The sequence below is a fragment of the Corvus hawaiiensis genome, chromosome 3 (assembly GCF_020740725.1).
Source record: "Corvus hawaiiensis isolate bCorHaw1 chromosome 3, bCorHaw1.pri.cur, whole genome shotgun sequence".
NCBI lineage: Eukaryota > Metazoa > Chordata > Aves > Passeriformes > Corvidae > Corvus > Corvus hawaiiensis.
Genome location: NC_063215.1, coordinates 47,203,977 through 47,224,235, shown reverse-complemented (window position 1 = coordinate 47,224,235; position 20,259 = coordinate 47,203,977).

Genomic DNA, 20,259 nt, shown 5'->3' with positions numbered 1-20,259 from the left:
CAGGAAACAGCAGCCGGCTCTGCAAAGATTTCAGTTCTGTATAATCAACCTAAGAGTGGATCTGGCCTCGGAACACGGTATTTTGTCACTAGCAGAGAACAACTAAATAAAATATCATCTCAAAATATCAAATATTACTTTTTTACAGGTAAGACCTACACTGTGGCTTCATTTATACTACCACAGAGTAAGACACACTGTCTGAATTTTTATTGTGCCTAGTTTTTCCTTCAGTCATATAAATTCACAAAAAGTACCAAGAAGGAATTAAACCACAAAAGATTAGCTCTTGAACTAGGGTAGAACTTTTCTTCTTTTTTCTAATTTAGCTCAAGTTTCACAAAAAATGTCTTAAATTCTGATATTCAAGGTCAACATATTTTTAAAGCCTTCTTGGCTAAGTTCCACTTGCAAGATTTGGAGATAAGCTCATGCAACACAAGGACTTTAGCACTAATTAAAAGGAACACTCCTTGACTGGTGTCCCAAATTGCTGTGGCATCAGAACTTGTTCAGTAGAATAGTTTAACAAGGACCTTATTTTTCTAAAAAAACCCATCAGCATGTTTAAGAGAGAATCGTCTACCTTAGCAGTGAGTCATTGGTTAGGTTGGTAACACCCCAGGCAAGAATCAGTACTGAAGTCAGCAGAAGTGGTGTTCATTTTCAAGAGATTCTGTTTCTTGACAAGGAGTGCCACAAAGAGAATTACATACATACATCTCTGGGTGTATAATTACTGAAGCTAATATTCCAGTATAAATGGAATAAAAGTATAAAAGCTATGTAAAGTATAGCCATGGAAATTTTTTTAATGGTTCATGTAAGAATCTAGCAAGCAAATGCAAGGTCCTGGTTTTCTGCTGGTTTTGCTGTTTCCTGGTGTGTAATGAATGCACCTTTGTTCTCCCTTCAGTTCCGAATAATGATGCACGATGTACTGGGACTTCCTTTTTTCACTGGCTGTCCTAACATCTGCCTTGACAGAATCTCCAGTGCTACCCAGGTGTCTCAAATTCTATTCAAACAAAGGATGGAGAAAAGGAAAAGCTATTTGCTTAAGTCACTGAAATCTTAGTAAAATTTAAATGTGCTGGGAAGAACAGCTTGCCAGCTTCACAGATCTATGCGGAATCAGAATTCCTTATTTACCATAAAGTTTATGAGACACCCCTGAAAAACGTTCAGCTAATTTGAACATCATGTTGGATCAGCCTGGTCAGATTCTTCTCCTTTTTTTGATACAGTTCTCTGCACTCTGTTCTTTCCTTATTCTTCTGAACAGACTGTTTCACTTCTCTTAATAATGGGGTGCAGAATTTGCTAAAGGTTAAATCAAAGCCCTTTATAGAAGAACTAAATTCAACGTGATTGAGGTAAATAACTGAGCAAATGCTGGGCTGACTTCACCATAGCAGATAGAAGAGGTTTTTGATTGCATTTTTAAACAACTTTATGGAGAACATTTATTGAAATATTTCTACTTTCAAGATCTCAACTGATTTTTTTGGCTATTCTTGCTCTTAGTCCTAAACATCTCAATCAAGACTACTGCACTTTGCAAAAGGGGTGTGTGACTACAAAACTAGAGAACTCTTGGAAAAAAAAAAAAAAAGAAATGAAGACTTTCTCCCTGTTGTGCTTGTTTTGGGAGTCATATTTTAAAGAGACTACCCAAGCCTTCTAAATACTACTTATGCCTATAAAAAACATTAGTACCCAGTTATGTATTTTAGCAGCAAATCAAGTAACTGGATGTTTGTGTGATGCTTTTTGCCTCCAGGTTTTGGGTTTTCTCCTCTCATTCTACTCAGGTTTACTGGGGCTTAATAAATCTCTTTTGGGTTATAAAGCAACACTTATGCACCTACATGTATCTTATCTACTTTCTTCCAAGCTGAATTTCAAAGTGCAACAGAAAATAGTTTTAATGAAATGTAATTAATTCGTTCGTAGGGCCTTCTGTCATTGTAACTCACACCTCTGATCATCCCAAGCAGTCTGCTAGGGAGGGTGCAACGCCAACTCAGTCTCAGTTTCAGATAGATTGTGTGCTGAGCTGTCACACTGGCTCACAGCTTACAGTGTGGAGGGATTCATAACACAGGTACCCTTCCAATTCTGAGCATTGATTAAATGATAACATATTTAAGAAACAGTGCCATATGTTTTGTGTTTATGGCACATGCTAGCTACATGTCAGGTAGGTCTCAAGTAGTTTGCCAGTAAATTGGCTTTCCTGTTTTTTCAGTTCTTGAAAGGCAGTCTGTGCAGTATATTAAAAAAAACCCAACACAAATGAAAGGCATTAGAGACTGTTGTTAAGGAAATACTGTTGCCTTTGCTTCTAAATTCACTGCCAAATAAACTGTAATCAGATTAGTAAATATTTATTTAGGCTTTAGTTGAAGTTCAAGGGTATATTTCCATATCCATGTATTAGTCCAGGGGAAAGACAGGCCCCTGTGCAATAATGTTGCTCTCATTGCAAGGGCTCTCTGAAGTATTTCACAGGTAATCTCCAGATCAGAAATTGCATACATGGAAGGTCAGAACTGATCTTTGCATCATTTCTTCTGCCACTGAAAAAAGAGGAATGAAAACAAAGGTATATAATCTAGAATTCAGATTTTGTCCCAATGCCTGCTCCCTGGAAAGCTGACACCTCCCAAGAGCAAAAAATTTTCAATTATTTTTTTATGACTTGAAAATTTGAAGATGCTGGAGCACTCAGTTCAACATTTCCTTAGTGGAAAAATACAATTTTCTAGTTCCAAGTATCTTTCATTTTGGAATTTTTAGTGATTATATTTTTAAAGGATAAATGTGATCATATTAGAAGTAAAAGTAAAGATACCTTAAAAATATCATCAACTCCATGTCTGTCCCCTGCATTTTATTTTCAAAGAAGTTTAGGATTTTTCATGTTTCGGGATGAAGGTGGTATGGGGTTTTTTTTTGTTTGGTTGGTTTGATTTTTTTGGTTTTGGGCTTTTTTCATTGTTGTTTTTTTTTTCTGGGGAGTGGGTAGAGTGTTTGAAGTCTTGACAAAAGCAAAAAATGGGGGCTGGAAGCCTACTTCCTTTTTGGTTATAGCCACAGTTCTTCTGTATGTGTGTTTACTTCTATGTGTTTCTATGGAGAAAAACACACAAACAAGTTTCCAGTAAATAAGAAATAAATGTGAGTTCAAAATGCTGAAAAGAATCCTTGTAGAATACTATCATGCTTCTTCAGGTTTTCTACATGAGAACTTCGGGATGAGTGTTAAGTAGCAGAAATTCTACAGCTCAAAAGACAAAATACTATATATCTCACATCGAACCACTAATATCAGCATGAGATACTGATTCTGTTCAGGATATTTCACAAAAAAATTTGGAAAGTCAAAGTTTTATAAGCCTTAGGAATTACATTTGTAGTTATTTTTTCAAATCTGTGAAGTAAATGTACAAATTATCTCACTTTGGCCACATGCCCTCATCCAGGATTAAAAACCAGTAAGTCCTAAGGTCTACCTAAATTCAATAATACATTTTAGAATTCATTAGGAGTTACTTAAGCTTTTTCATAAATTGCAGGATGCCTCAGATTTTTCAGGAACATCTATGCTGTATGATAGTCCCACACTTACAAAGGTGGTAGTTTAAGCATAGCTAGCAGCACCTGTCTAAGTGAATGTTTATCTGGCAGTCATTATTCACATTGTACTTCTACATGCCCGAAGTTTCTCAGGTTTGCTACAGACCACTGGTAAATACAAGTTTTAGTTGGTTGGGCAAGACGTGATTCTGAGGAATAGGTTACCTTGAATCCCTCAGATCATTCAGCAATAGATCACAACACAGTCGGCATGGAGAGATCCAGAGCACTGGATACGGTACTCCTGGTGAAGAGCATGTTTTGGAAGACTCAGGTGGTACCTCCCCTTGCAGTCATCTGGTGTGTACTGAACACGTGGCTGAGCACTCAGGCCACCAGAAACCCCAGTGCCTCCTTTGGCAGCATCTTCTGTGCTGGGATTTAGGCAACTGGCCTTGAAGGAGTGGCCAGCAGCACTGATGGTCAGGCATCTCTCCATGGACCTGAAATACTTAAGGATCCTGAGACACATTCACTGGAGCAAGCAGACAGTTGCATTTTCAGTTGGATAACAGCTCCCCTCTTAAAAAAATTAACTCTGATCTCTGCAGATTTTATGTCCATTTCTTTTACCGTTAGCTCACAGACTCCTCAGGGGACATAAGAAAAGAAGGGACAAGCAGGCTCTTCTCCTCACCACGTGCTCCCTGTGGGCAGTGGCTGTGCCCTCTTCTAGCCCAAGCAGCTGCAAGCTGCCTGTGTAACTATCCCTTTTTCCAGACAGGAGAAATGTAATTATTTTTTTTTTTTTACTATTCAAGGAGATTTCTGAACCTCTCCAAAGCAGAGAGTTTCGCTATGTCTGTTGTCTAAAAGAAGACTGGTGCTGCCTACAGAACTGAAAGTCATGGAAACCTGCAGTATGGAATAATGGAAAAGGATGGCACTATTGCTTCTGTCAATATGTTGGTATAATTGTTCTTTCTTTTGGGCTTTATTAAATATATACATACATTTGTAGTTTTATGCAGTGGCTTTATCATAGTAAAAAGAAAAGGGAAGGAAGTTCCATACTGGATGAAATTCATAATCCAGCCAGCAGTGAAATTATCACAGCATATAAACTCTACAATATTTGATTCCTTTCCAGTCCCTAGTGGTTTGTCCTTGGGTTGTATGAAGTAGCTGTCCCTGTTTCAAAGACAAAATTGCAGCAAGGGTCAGAACAAGGAAATTTTCCAAAGACATTCAGAACATCTGTTCCACTAAAACCTCAGCACAGCTACAGCTAGTGACATGTCTGACCTCCTAGTTCATCCTCTTTCTTCTAGACATAAAAGAAAAACTGATTTCTGGGCTCCAGAAGGTCACAGGATGAGCATGGGGTAAAATCATACTGTGGAACAAAGAAGTAACATCAGAAGACGCTGTAGGAAGGTTTTACTGTGACATATACACAATACCCCCAAAACAAGCATATATTAAATGCTCTATCCAACATTCTATAAAATTAAACTAAATACTTGGTTTGGGTTTTTTCTCATTTCTTTCTAGCACATTCAACACTGTAGTAAAAGAATAGCAGAAGAACAGCAAGCAGGGAAACAGCTACACCTGCCTTGGTATCAATTCCAAGGCCTTCTTGCAAATATCAGGAGTTGCTCCACCAGTATCAGTGGAATTAAACGGGCATTAGTATCAGTGTAAATGAGAAGATCACTGGGAGTTACACAGTAATTATTAACTGTGGATCATTATGGACAGTGATTTACTTGGCATTATCCATTTAATTGCCTCAGACAATCAAGTAGGTAAGAAAAATTCTTATGTCTTCTCTAATCAAATTTATTTGGATGGCATAAATTGGAATTCTGTTCAGTGTGCTAAAGGTTTTATAGCATTGATCTTGGCCTTGGTTTTTCTGATTACAGAAAATTGTTTTAATGTATCTTTACAAATTGGTGCTTGACAAATTTATCCTGCTCAACATGAGACATTCTAACAAAGCTTTTAATAGAAGTAGCACAGATAGGACTACGTTGGCAGTTCTGTAAATTTGCAAGTTGACATGACTGTATTCTCTCCAAGAATTCCTTCAAGCCAAGCAAATCATGATGACAAACTGTCAAGCAATGAATTCTTTACACAATCCTTGCAATGATAGATTATCTGTGAACCAATTTCTCTGTCTTACTTAGTATGATCATCCTCACTCATTGTGTTCTCATTGACTCTAAAGGTCTGATTGCTTAAATTTGGGAAACTCTTGGTCCTTCCTTCTCTATTACTTAAAATAGCGTGAGGTCAAATAGTATTAAAATATGTTTTCCTGAATCAATAGCATTAATTGTACATCTCTTTTAAATATCACAGTAAGTATATGGACTAAGAATGGGATAAAGCATTTTCATTTAAAATTTCCACTCCAAAACAACCAACAATGCTGTCTGAAAAAATGTGAATGACATGAAGAAAAAAGTGATGGCATATTTTTGGATAGCAGCTAAAGTTTTATTTTAAAAGCATAGAGACCTGGACAGCACCTTTTTCTTTCTGTCTTTGTGGAGGATCTAATTCTAGTTTTTCAATAACCTTGATGACTACACTCTTTTAAAATTGAAGTGAGTCACATTCCTTGCATTGCCCTCAAACAGGTACTCTTTCAACCCAGTTGTGAATTTCGTGCATTTGACAAAAGATGTACAGTGCAAACCTGTTTTGTTTCTTTCCTTTTTTTTTTTTTTAATTAAATGTCATGTTGCTTGCATGAGTCAACCCAATGTTTAGCCTTTTTTTCCTGAAGTTTTCATTTAGTAATCAAATATTTCCTGGTCTGGGTCAGCCTGAGGTAGGAAGACCTTCAGTATTTTTTCACATGTGGGAAATTTTCCTGTCAAAAAAAAAGTGGCTATATTTTTTAACACAGAGTTGGTACCAAGCTTGGGACAGATTAATCAGCAGGAAAGAGGGAACGGGTGAGGCTAAATGCTCTCTCTCTGTTTCTCTCTGTTCCCTTTTACCAGCTCCTATATTACTGCCATGCTTGATCCTGGCCAAGTGCATGGGCACAAGACCTTCTCATTAACATTAAGGCTGCATCCAGCTCCAATAGCTGAGACCTTCCTCTTTAAAAAACAGCAGCAAAGCAAGGAGATTTTTCACTTTTTTCTTACCTTGCCACCAGGGCCCACTGGTGCAGGCATGGGTAGAGTGAGCCAAATCAAACATTGGGCTGTAGATACAAAAACTTCTGGGGTGTAACCCTTCTGTGCCTAATGCAGCAGCTGTAGGGCTTCTGAGTCCGAAGGACAATAAAGAAATAGGGAATCAAAGTCCATCTGCATCAAAGGGATAGCTGCACGTTCAGAGGATTAGTCATAGAGCTTGCCACACAGATACTGTAACTTCCCCAGATGCTAGAGAAGTAGGTCCTACTTTTCATTCACTACCATCACAGTGAGGCCATTTGGGCTTTTTCCCCTCCTCTCCAAAATGTGGAGATCTCTTGCATTTTCAGAGCCTCTGTGAGGCAATGTCCACAGATGCCACTTCCTCCTTTAGAGGAGGAACTTGCTACCACACCTGCCCCTGCACAAAGCAGGCATTTGCTCTCAGGTCCCCAGGTGCTGAGCTGCTGGATGGCTTCCAGCACGCAGGGCATGCCCTTGTCCTTCCTCCCCTCTCCCCCATACACACATGCTAACCCATTCCTTGAGACCACTACCCTTCAGTAAGTACTAGGTCACACTTCTTGTAGCTAAATCCACGCCCCAGCCCTGCTACAGGCACATCCCCATGTTATTTTTACAGAGGTGCAGTCTCACGCTGCTTGTGCTGTACTGGAGCTCGTGAGCACAAGGAATGGAGGACACTTTGGCACAGCACCATACACTGCAGCTGGGCAGCTCCTGCTTAGCAGCAGTAGCAGGAGACTGAATTTTGAAAAAAGGGAAGGCTGGTGTCCAAACAGGAATCTGTTGGAGAAGCCCTCTATCAAAGCTGACAAACGCCTGCTAGATGTGTTAATTGACCATTATCCATAATTTCTACCATTCTAGGTATCTGGTGGAACTCCTCCCAGACATGATCATAGCTCTGCTGCCCAGCGGCATGAAAAGAAGTGGTAGAATTTGACCACACAGGATGTGTTTCTGACACTGCTGACGTGTGCTGGAGATCCTCCATCACTCTCACACCAAATACAGACAAAAGATTCACAAGGCCAATGAGTCAGCATGCCAGACCCCATCCCACAGTGAGTCAAGATCAGTTTAGAGCATCTGGCCTCTGCAGCACTGCTCCTGACTGCTTCTTCTGTATTTGAGAAAGTTCTCTGCTGCCCCCTCTCCAAGGTGAAAATGTAGAATGCATTTGCCTGTTACAGCATATGGAGGAAATATACAAGATTGGAAAGAATACGAAAGTGGTTTTTTTCCTAAGATTTATGGAGGGGAGTGACTGCCTCCCTTGTTTCCTGTTACCTCTCATCCTTAAGGAGTGATGATCAAAATCAAACATATCGTATTTGGTGAGCAAATCGCTATAGAAAAAACAACGAGAATTATGTTTTTATTTCATTGTCTCAATGAGCAGCAAAGCCAGTTTTACTTCTGTTAGTGATGATGATGGCTTGCATCCAAGCTTTCCAGAAAAATTACCTGCTGTGGGAAGATTTGAAAGAATGGTTTCTTTGTGAAGTATCTGGCATGGGGAAAAGGTCTGAAAACAGGGATCATGAAAAAAAAACTTATTTCAGTACCAAATTTTTTTTTAAAAAAACCATAAACATCGAATCTTTCTAAGAGTATCATCAAAATCAAATCCATTACATTAGTTAAAATATCGCAAAGCCAAATTCAGCTGTAAAGCCTATATATCCAGTTTCTGAATTCTGTAATTTAAGTCCTCTCTCAAATGCTTTGTGAGACCCACAAAAGTAATAATGAATGTTAAATAGGAACCAGGGAGAATAATAGTACATAGAGTACTGCCAAACCCTAGGTTAAATAAAATTAATAGCAGTACAAAAGGAGTTTTAAAAAAACCACATCTCACCTTGAAGGAGATTTTTTAATTGCCACTTCTATCAGAAGTATAATTTGAAGAACATAGTCATGTTTTAGCAGTTATTAGTACCCATAAAATTTTCTTGACACAACTTTTAGCAAAGCATTGATAGGAATTTCAATGATATTCAGAACAGGAGTTTCATAGGACTCTGTCATTTGTTTTGAACAAACGGAACCATGCTTAAAACAGGAGAAAAAAAAATTAAAAAGGCGGGGCAGAAGACCAAGAAGCTGTTAATAAAAATATAAATTAAATATCAGAGTCTATGGAAATTACATTTCCATTTATTTCCCAAGTATTTACTTTATTCACTTTCTTACTGGTTGGGAGTCAACAATTTCTGACCCATTACTGCTTCTCTACTAAACAGCTACCAGCCAACAAGGGTCCCAAATGAATGCTTGCCCACAACTCAAACACATCCACAGCATCATCTGTGGCTCTTTGACAAGCCCACTACCCCCTTTCTAGACAGCAGGGATCTTCAAGCCTGAGCACAGAGGTATTTGGATGAACTGCAGCAGTGGTTCTTTGGCAACAGAAACCTCAGGAGCTCAGTGACATTTCCAGGCTGAAACAGCCTCACATGAGCTGGAATAATAAAAGAAGAGACAGTGCACCAAGGGCTTTCCATTTTTCAGGAATGTGATTATTGATAGAAGAGGGCACATAGGGGCACAACTCCTCCACAGCTTCAGAGAAGGTATTTATTTTCTGTAAAACTGGGAGATGAGTTACAAGGTCTTGTTTTCATAGTGCTTCAGGCTCATCCAGGGGATGAGAGGCAGTAACCTCATCCTCTGACGCCAGATCAGTGTTACTGGATGAGATATTTATATTGATCCATCTCTATGTAGCAGTTCACCATCTTAACTGCATTAGTTTTCCTCATGTTTCAGAGGCAGAGCACTCCTGTTATTCCAGTTTTACAGATGAGGATATCTCAGACCTGCTCCAATTTCACTAGGAAAATGTGGCAAGACCCCAGCACACTTGAGCAGCCTGTCACACCCCACAGCTCCTTCAAGCATCAGCAGCAGGGTTAAATGAACAGAACTTGCTGGACAGGTGCAGGTCAGCCCTGAAGGATACACATAGTCAATAAGATGCAATTAGGACAAATGAATGGGAGGTGTTAGAGATGCCTCAGGCTCCCTGTGGATGCAAAACTGGCCTGATCTGTGAAGACACATTGCCATTTTTCCAAGGAGGCTGGGTGGCAGGTAGCACATCCTCCAAATGTCCCAAAATGGCATTATATCACCAGAATCAAGAGACCCTGTGAAGCTAGAACCAAAATAAAGACACTCAGTAGCTGCTCCCTGGGGCACATTGTGCCCCACCGACTTCTACCTTATTATTAGAGCATCTCTCCTTGTCTTTTGAGCACAGGTCTGAACCTTGGTCACATTACAAAAAGAGCTGTTCTGAGCAATCCCTTTGACATGAATTCCAGGGCTGATTTTGACTTGACTTAGGTGAACTTCAGAACTTTTGAATATTTATGCAGGTGTTTGAGCTGCCTTTTGAAATTGCTGAACTGAGAAAGAGGGGAAAAATATCTCTGTAGTGCCTTAGTAATGGATCTTTCATGAATTCAAGCATAAGTACATGATACATAAACCTGAGGCAACCTTTCTCTAGAGATTTCAATTTCCCTGGAAGTGTCCAATAAATAAATTAAAATAACTTTAAATTAAATTACTGTGAGTTCTATTACCTCTACAGATATTGAATGAAGGTCCATCAGCTTATCTCCTTTTTTCTATTGTTGCAGTTTCATCAAAAGCTTTTGCTGCCAGGGATCTACTTGAGGATTAATCTGGTTGACATAAAAGTAACCACAAAACTTATGAATACTGCTACATGTTTTTATATAGGATGCAATATATAGTAAAGCAAGAGCAACACATTCAGTTTGTATTTTAAGCAGATATGAATAGGGGCTCTTGACTATGGAAATATTGTAGTTTGATAAGGCCTGAATTATTAAAAAAATCATCCCTCCATTTGTCAAAAGAAACATTTTAGACTTTAATCACTGAAATGTATCTTGGTACATCCTGAAGACTGGTTAGGACTAACACAACTAAAAAAGGAAAGTTCCTCATAATTACCTTTAAATAAGGAATCCTGTAGTCTCTCTTTTCCAAAGTCCTGGCTGCATCTAGCATGCCCCAGCTCTCTGACTGAGAAACCTCTGCATCATAAACTAGAAATGTTCTCATTGTCTGCTGTTTGCAGAAGATGCTTCTAAAGTTTTGCAGAACCTAAAGCACAAAAGGAGATGGTACTGATATAAATTTCCTAAGATGGATAAGAAATCCTAGAGTAAAGCAATACTGCATATATAGATATCAGGAAAAAAAAATATGAAAATAGGTGGAGTGTTAAAGGGACAAAGGAGACATTCTGGTCCTGTGTTTCCTTTTTTTTTTTTTTCCAGCAGACACAGTGAAACTCCCTGCTGTTAATTCTGGCGCCTCCAAATAGAAGACCAGGATTTTTAAAACCACTGTTTTTCAACCAAAGTTAATGGCAAATTTCTTATCACTGGCTTTGGTAAGACTAGCATTAGCCCAGAAGATGTAGTTTGAAAGTCCTGTTCAAAAACTAAGAAGCCATAAACTAAGCCAGCCTACAGTGAAGGCAGTGTACATCATTGCCTAGCTGGGTAAACATGTCTGCCTGTGCATATCTCTGATAACTCAGTGAGATCAGCTGCACTAGTCAAATGTTAATTTGAGGAAAGGCTTACAGATCAGCTTATGCAACCGAACCTTTGTCCTTTCCAGCTGATCACCTGAGCTCATACAAGGTACAGTTTATAAGGCAAGTCATGCATTAAAAAGCAGTCTGTTATTTCTGTTTAACAGCTACACATCTCTTTTGGACCCTGGGCACGTGGTAGAGATTTTCGGTTGGTTTTGCCTTTTGGATGACAATAAAAACAAAACTGAGAGTTTTCCTGCTGGTATCCCGAAAACTCTGGAGGCTGGCGAGTTCCTGGGCGATGGTGTGCTGCAGCTGACCTCTAGTGGAAGGACCACAGCTCAGGGAGACACCAAACAAAGGCAGGAAAACTCGAGAAAATGCACAGAAAACGCTAGTGAGAGGTGAGAGAATAAAGGCATGGCCTCGGAACCAAGATACTGAAAATATGAACGTGAGCAGATATTAGAGCTTAGTGGGCGTGAGCTGAGCCTTCCTGCTGCTTTCTGTCAAGAGCAAAAATAACACAATCATATTTCCCGTGATGCAAAACACTGACTCATAGTAGATGGAACTTTCTTCCATGCTTTTCAAGATTTTTTTTTTACTATTTTTTTACCATTGAGAAGTAAATTTCAGTTACCAGGGAAAAGAGGTCCAATCTCATCAGTGAGTTATTGAGATTCTTAAGGTTATAGTCAATATCAGAGTGAGAAAGCAGAAGTTGGAACTGAGGTTTCAGCTCCTTGGTTTCAGTGCTGTGCCAGGGCAGAGTGAAACCATTGTCCTTGTGGCAGAATTCTGGAAAAAACCGTAATCAGACCAGCTGGAGAACATCAATACTTTAAACAACATGAGTGCAAGATGTCTGAAAGCAATGCTGTCGGTGCCCTTTACTTTTCATCCACTCAGTGATGTAATTCCTTGGGTTTTTTCATCCTGAAGCAGAAATATGTCAGAGAATGGAATATGATGGCAGGGGAAACGCATGTTGTGTGGATTTTTATTATTTTCATATCTCTTTTAAGAAAGACAAACAGCTGTTGTGGGTCAAGGCACCTCCACAGTCCTTGGAGGAGTGCCTATCCTCTAGGAAAGGACATCAGCTAACAAATCCTTCTGCCTGAACAGAGTGCTGCTCAGGCATATACAACATTCTTCTCACACGCACACCTCCCGAATCTTCACATTCCATAAGAACTTCAAGTACGTTACTATTTCAGGGTTATCGCTGCTCTGTTACCTGATTCTGGCATGATGCTGCTATCATCAGCTTCTGAAACAAGGGTGTACTAGGGATGGCTGAGTCTGGCCTGGTATCAGTGTTGAAGAGTCTGTTGGCATCATAACACCCATTTTTAGAAGAAAACTGTTTTCTCTTTCTTTACATCGTTTCAGGCTTGCTCAAGGCTTTGAAGGATACCAGTGTTACTTCATCCTTGAAGACCCAAAACTACTGTGTTCCTGTAAGCTTTGTCATATTTTCTTCCCTTTTTCAGCTCTTTGACAGGTATATTTAACACTGGGGGTTTGGTTGGTTGGTTGGTTGGCTGCTTTTTGTCTTAGGCCAAACCATAACAAACAGCAGCACTTTTTCTGCTACTACTTTTCCAGAGACTTTTGAAAGACTATGTGTTAGCTGATTCTTCTTTATCCAGTATTGGTGAGTGTTGCTTATAGGTGCAAAGATCCTAACAGGTAAGACAGAATTTGCTAAAGTTCAGCAAAACTCTTGGGGTTTACTGGAACTATATGTAATACAATTTTTATCTCATTGTTTCAGCAATAAAGGGCCATCTGTTCCATGCTTTATTTCAGCTTTGTTTTTAATGTCTTGTCTAATCATTCAGTTGTTTCATCTATGACGCTCGGATCTAGATAGCAGGTGAATGACACTTATGATTGTAAGATGAAACTGTTCCTCAAATATTAGATAACCAGATACTGAAGATCAAAATGATCCAGAGCACATCTGAGTTGCTTTTAATACTAATAAGGGTTTACTCCACAGAGTGGCTCAGGTGAACTTTGTAATGCTGTAGGTCTTGCTCCCTTCTCTGTGCATTATTAGCTCATTGTATCCACGATCATGGATCATCCCTCCTTCTATCCTGCTAGTGTAAGAGAAATGTGGCAGGTTTAAGAGGCTGCATTTGGAACGAAGAGTTTAACCCTGCTCTTCCTGCACTCATAGCACCATACTCCTGGGGCAGTGCTGCCGTGTCTCCCCATTGTGGGACCCCTTTGGACTAAGGGGTGAAAAACAGCTGCACCAGCACCCCAAATTAGATCAATCAGAGCTTGGTTAGACCACTAACTAAATGCTACATATCTGTATTTTCCTTAGCACTGTTCCCAATCAATTGTCACTGGTTGGACAGTGCCACTCCGGCCGAGGGCTGTGTCTTCCTCCCCTGTGCCAATCCACAGGTACATCCCGAAGGGATTTTCAGTGGAGAAAGGAGACAGGGAGAATAAGTCACAGTACTTTCTTTCCTCTGCCCCAGGCAGCCCACTCCTCACCTGCAAGGACGAGGCATACGCCAGCCTAGTTCCCAGGGGAGAGGGGTTGTACTTTTCCTGTGAGACAATCCTGCAAGCTGTTACAGTTCCACACCATCCCCACTCTGTAACAGCATGAGTTAAATCATAGGTTTTAAACACTCTGCAACAGGAATGCTGCCTTGCTTGCTAAGTACCACTTACATGAGTAACTCAATGTAAACAACTCCCTCCCTTCTTTCAAAAGGAAAGAAAACTTGAGAATAACCACAAGCAGATACTCCTAGATACCCAGTCCCAATAGTGAATCTTGCTGGGCAGCTAATTCTGATCATAAGCAGACAGCTTAGAGTGAAAGTCTAGAGACTAGAGACACTTCAGCATAACCCTTTAAACAAGAACTTTCTTCTCTTAGTATATCCAGAAACAGAAATATTTTAAATAATATTGTTGCAGAAAATTGGAAGGGTGAGTTTTGGGGTTTGGCATAATTGAGACAACATCTTGGCTTCTCCATCAAGTTGATTCCACAAATATCCTTCTGAACTGCCTGTTTCTGCAGTCCAAGGCACAGTAAGGCCAGAGGAGCAACCACTGCAGATTCAAGGCTCCAGACCCTGGAATTTGAGCACCAGATTTCCAGGATTCCTGCTGACTTTAAAAGCCACACTCCAGATTTCTCAAGAATGCAAGCCAAGGATGGCAACATTTGCAGTGTTGACCTTTCTCAGAAAATACATATCAACAAATGCGTTCTCTGTAAGACTGTGGTTTTAAAGGAAAGCTGGTAATTCCTCACAATTTTTTCTTAAAACTCTTGAACAGGGAAACACGTCAGTGTTAAAAATAGCTGAATTCCTGTCTAAAACACTTCTTAATTTTTCCCAGTTGTCTTGAACCACATCAGGATATTTCTCATCAGCCACATTCATTCTATAAGAAATAGGCAAATGCTGGAGAATTGGAGTTAAGAACATATCAGTTATTTTTCTTAGTCATTTAGAAAGCATAGAAAGTGTTCAGTAGCAAATTCAGTAACAAAATGAAACACAAAAGAAAAAAACAAACTGTAGCTATCAATTATATATAATTCCAGAAGTTTATTCACTGTCAATGACACATAGCACTGATAAAATAAAATTATTGAAGAAATTGGATAAAATAAGGAAGCATTCAAAACTATTTTCAAAAGGTGATGCTTAAACAAATACTCCCCAAGTCTGCAGACTTCACTGAGATGTCTCAGTCCCCAACAGTGTCCTGCTCTATCAAAACATCATCACAGTGATAATACAGAAAAAAGTCTCTCCAAGCTTTCTCCTCATCCTAGATCTCCACAAATCCAAGCAGCTCAACACTACCTACACTGCATGCAGGAAGCTCATTAATTACCTAAATAATTTTTATCATTGTAACATTTGCTTGCTAGTAAAATCAATCTGCTAGAAGAATTTAAAGTCACATGTACGCAGCCTAGTTCATTACTTATAAACTTATAGATTTCTTACATTGAATTTGATCTTTCTCTGTTTACTTTTTTGAGGGCTTCATAGTTACACTTACTGTTCAAAGAATGCTCATCTTACCTGGAGAAAATTACTTTCAGAGAGTGTAGGTGACACACTGTAACTACTGGGTGTAAATCAACAATCATCCTGTGTCACTACATTCACTGGATTTTTCTTTCATGTTAGGAAAGCCTTGCAGCTCTCTGAACTGCATTGCTGTTCCTCCTTGATATGATTAAATTGCTTCTGCTTACATATATAGAAGAGAGACTGTTACTTTTGCATTTCTGAATCTTCTTACTGCATTAGCTAGAAGGCCATTGCATTCCCACTGCATGAAGAATCCTAGCCTGAGAGTAATCTCAAAGGTTTATTTTCTTCCTAAGTGCTTACAAATGTTATTTCCAACCCAATGAGGAAAACGGAATTTCAGTCCCAATGGTGAATCTTGCTGAGCAGCTAATTCTGATCATAAGTAGACAGCTGAGAGTGAAAATCTAGAGATAAATGATCCTCAATGTTAATAGCTTTTTATTTGGGTGGGAAAAAAGCCATTGCTGACACACTGTTTCTCATGATCAGCTGCTGTGCTACATGTATACATGATAGATCCTAGGTTTGGTTCCCTCCTGATAAAGGGGATAAAACTATCCGATACCACTGCTGTGCATACAAAATCTCTTCCATCTTAGTACATGCAAATATTTACTCTGGACTAGCTGAGTAATTCGGTCTGCAAAAAACTTGAATAAAATCAGAAATAACCAGCAAGTCACACATTCATAAACAATAGCAGCTTGACATAATAGGAAACTTAAACAGCCTATATGTCATCATTAGCACTAAAACAACAGCTGATCAGCCACCAAAGACCACTGTGCTATTAGACTTATTCATCAAGTGTACTTCCCTTAAGTTGACCCAGAGGTATTACAGGTATAAATCCCTCCCCTGCCCCCCTTCCCCCCCCAGTCAATACAAGGAAAATGGCAGAATTCAGACCACTGAACCTAAAAATTTGAAACTCACTTAAAAACTGAAAATAAAAACATCCTGGAACACAGATGTCATAGAACAGCACAAAACCATCAGGGAATTAAGAGAACCTTGGCCCAGCCCATCTGGTCTGGCACAGATTCCTGTCTTTTCAAGAAACAGAAGAAGAGAAAGATTTCATATTATACAAGGGAACTATGCAATTACTGGCATTTTCATGCCTGTTTTCAGGAAGGAGTTTCATACTGGTTTTATTTTCAAATGTGCACAGTGCAACCTGCTGGGCCAGAGAGGGCTCCTGGGTCCTCGCAGTCAACGGGAGCCCTACCTGGAGCAGCAGCAGGCTTGTCATTGTGTGCACCCTTCTCCGGGTTGTTCCCAGCTCTCTAACTCCCTCTGCATGACAGCAGCCTGAATAACAAGGGCATTTGCTTCTGGCACCTGCAAAAGGAGCATACGCTGAATAAAAAAAAAAAAAAAAAATTAAAAATTCTAAAGAAGTGGTAAACACAGAAAAATTATTAGGCATTGAATTTAACTGGGAGCTGTCACCTAATAAACGCTGCAGAGCCAGGTCCACATTACTACTTAAATAAAACAAGGGTTACACTCTGTTACTCCTGTGAAAACAGCATTATGCCCCCACCTATTCTGTTTTTACAGGCCCAGATTTAAAAAATCTTATTACTTTCTCTGGTTTTAATTTTCAGTTACTTCTTGGCAAAGATTTAAGGGGTTTTTTTAAACCACTGTACATTTTAACTACCTGCCCATAAGTCTTTCTTCAGTATTAACTCCCTTTCTTTTCTGAAACATGATGCATCATTTGGAATTCCAACAGAACCATAGACAAAAAAATGTTCAACAGGATGCTACATACAAGCTGGTATAATCCAAACACTCGTCAGGCTCAACACAGCTCAGATGGTAAATTTATGAGTAGGCAAGTTTAGTGATATGAAAAGACTATATTGAAACAGTAGAATTTACTTAATTAGAAGATATTTTTTGGCAAACTCTTGTCTTCCACTTCTTTTTTTTTTTTTTTTTTTTTTTTTTTTTTGTGTCAAAGCTCTTAAAAAGCCCATCTGGATACTCGTCAATCCTATAAACACATATTACAATGCACATCTATGCAGTGGAGTTCTTTGACAAGCATCCTTCACAATTCTGTCACCTTCCTAGTATGCCTGTATCACCGACAGGAGAGCTGAGAAACCTTCTGGAGGAGAAAAGGTTTTTAATTCTCATGTATCAACACTGGACACTAGGAAAAGGACCTTCAGCCAGAGGGTGGTCTGTCACTGGACCAAGTTCCCAGGGGAATGGTCACAGCACCAAACCTGCCTGAGTTCAAGGAGCATCTGGATGATGCTCTTGGTCATTTGGTTTAGCTTTAGGTAGTCCTGCAAGGAGCAGGGAATTGGATTCATTGGTTCTTATGGCTCCCTTCCATCCTGAGATATTCTAAGGTTCTATGATAACTTTATTTACAAGAAGCATACATTACATAATTTTTCTCCATTTGAGTAAAATGAATGCATGAAAATCAAAAACATAGGTGAAAAACTGTGGACCATTAAAAAAGGCCCCCTAGATCTCACCCAAAAGCAAAACATGGCAAACTGCTGAAACACTTCAGAGCCCTAAAGAGGTAGGACCAGGGAGAGGTTTTATGATCCATCTACTACTTTCACTGCTCTTGGGCAGAAAAAAGTAAATCTGTTCCCTAAAGGTATTTGTTTATCCTGTTCTTAAAAATGGGTGGTCATTACAGATGGTCAACAGACTCCTAGCCTAGATGTCAGTGTTTTAACTTACACTACCTTTGGAAAGCTTGAATTTTAGCCCACTATTTTATGTCCTATTCATAAGTGCAAACAGAATTTTATTCTCTCCACCTTTACAACAATGTCCCATGTTTCTTAAGATTTATAACCTAGAGAAAATAGAGTGGAGACATAAGTCCAGCTCCTTTGTTTTCTGTCTCAAGTAGGGAAGTGTTCTTCACCTCTGTTTTTCCTCCACTTATTGTCCAAGTAGTCTGCAGCTTCCTTGAAGTGTAATGGTAAACTTGGATACACCATCTTAGCTTTCACCTCATCATCATTGAGGAAAGTCTCCTATGTGACCACTCTGTTTATACATTGCAGCATTATGTCTGAAGCTGCTTCCTCTTCACTGTAAGAAGGACACACTTGACCTGCCAGGGAAATAAAAAGTTTTGCTTACAATATGCAACATGAAATGAATTTAGTTTATGTTTTGACATTCCACTCCATTTCAACCCTAATTCTGTGGTAAACACACAATGAAAAAGCTGGTATTTCTGGATCCCATGTGTGTATTCAGGTCTCAAAACTGAACAGTTGACACAATCATGACCCAAAAAGAAAAAAAGACACGGGTGCAGCTAAGCCAAAAGTCAGGGCTGGGAAGCCCAAACTAAAGCAAGAAACACCAGCTAAATTAAAATCTGCTAAGGAAAATAAAGAGCAGGCAGTTCTTCAGCTGTATAAATAAGAAGGAACCAAGAGAAAAGAAATGATGCCACTATATAGCCAGTGGAGTTCAGATAAAAATAACACAGATATGGCTGTAAGACTAATGACTTGGCATTTGGGATAAGATTCATCTGTTTCAGCTGTTCCCTCAGAGCAACACTTTCAGAAATGCTTGTTTCTCTCCTCTCATCTAAGACAGACAGCGGCACTCACATGGGACCCCTTGGAGACTTTCAGGTAAGCACCAGAGCCACAGCCCAAGCAACTTGCAGAAGCTTCAATAGGGTCCAGCAGGGGACACAGTAGAGGCAGCATTGACCACTTCGGTGCACACAAGCAGAGGGAAAGAGAACATGCTTCATCAAAAGTAAGAGTGCTTGTTTTATTATCCTCACTTCCTTGGCTTTTTTTCCCCTGCTATAAAATCATCATCTGTTTGTACAATATTCTTATTCTGGGAATGTATTTCAGTCCACATAAACATCTGCACTTAGTTACGTTAGCCAGTATCCAAATCCCAGCAAGATCCTGCCCTGATTATGTAGCTCTGAGTGTTTTTGCCAGCTTCTATTCCCAGAACACACTGGATTTATAGCTATGTCCAACCTCCAGCTTTGCCGGTTAGAAGATTGTAACACACATGCTCAAACTGAATGTCTTTTGTACTAGGACAAACTCCTTCCAGCAGGCTCAAGTAACAAGCCATTAAATTGTGCGAGCATATTCCATTAGCAGTGGGAAAGTGAACTATTGTTGGATGCAATTTGTTGGTCTGTGTTTTTAATCATACTGTTTGACCTACATCTTTTGTCTACTTTCCTTTATATCTAACCATAAAATATGACCTTTGATTCAAATACCAATAAAACCTGTTGTCGCAATTTTGCACAACTCAGCGTAAAAGAACCCAGATTTCAAGTAAATAAACCAGTAAGTCTTTTTTTTGGGATCGCTGTGTGTTTTTGTCTGCTGCCTTTCAGAGCTAGATCCAAACCATTAATAAAAAAGAGATATATACAGTTTCATCTGAGAAGACAAACAAAAACATGCAGGATATAAATCAAAACAAGGATTTGCAAAAAATAGAGTAAGCACTTACTAAGCCAAAAACATATTGTTCTTGTGAACAAGCCTGCTCTGACCATTGTGCCTTCTCCAAATGTACGTTTATGGAGTTCCAGGCCAGAACATTTTTGAAGCATAAAGACAAGAAGCATTTGGATCCCAGCAAAATTCACTGTGATCTGCCTAATTCTCATGGAACTGAACTTCACCACAGTTGTGCACAAGCTTACCTTCCCAATGCAGCTTCTAGAGAATTATTCAGATGGATATTTCTTTGAAGACTTATTTTACATGACTGACAATTGCCTCAAACTGTGAAT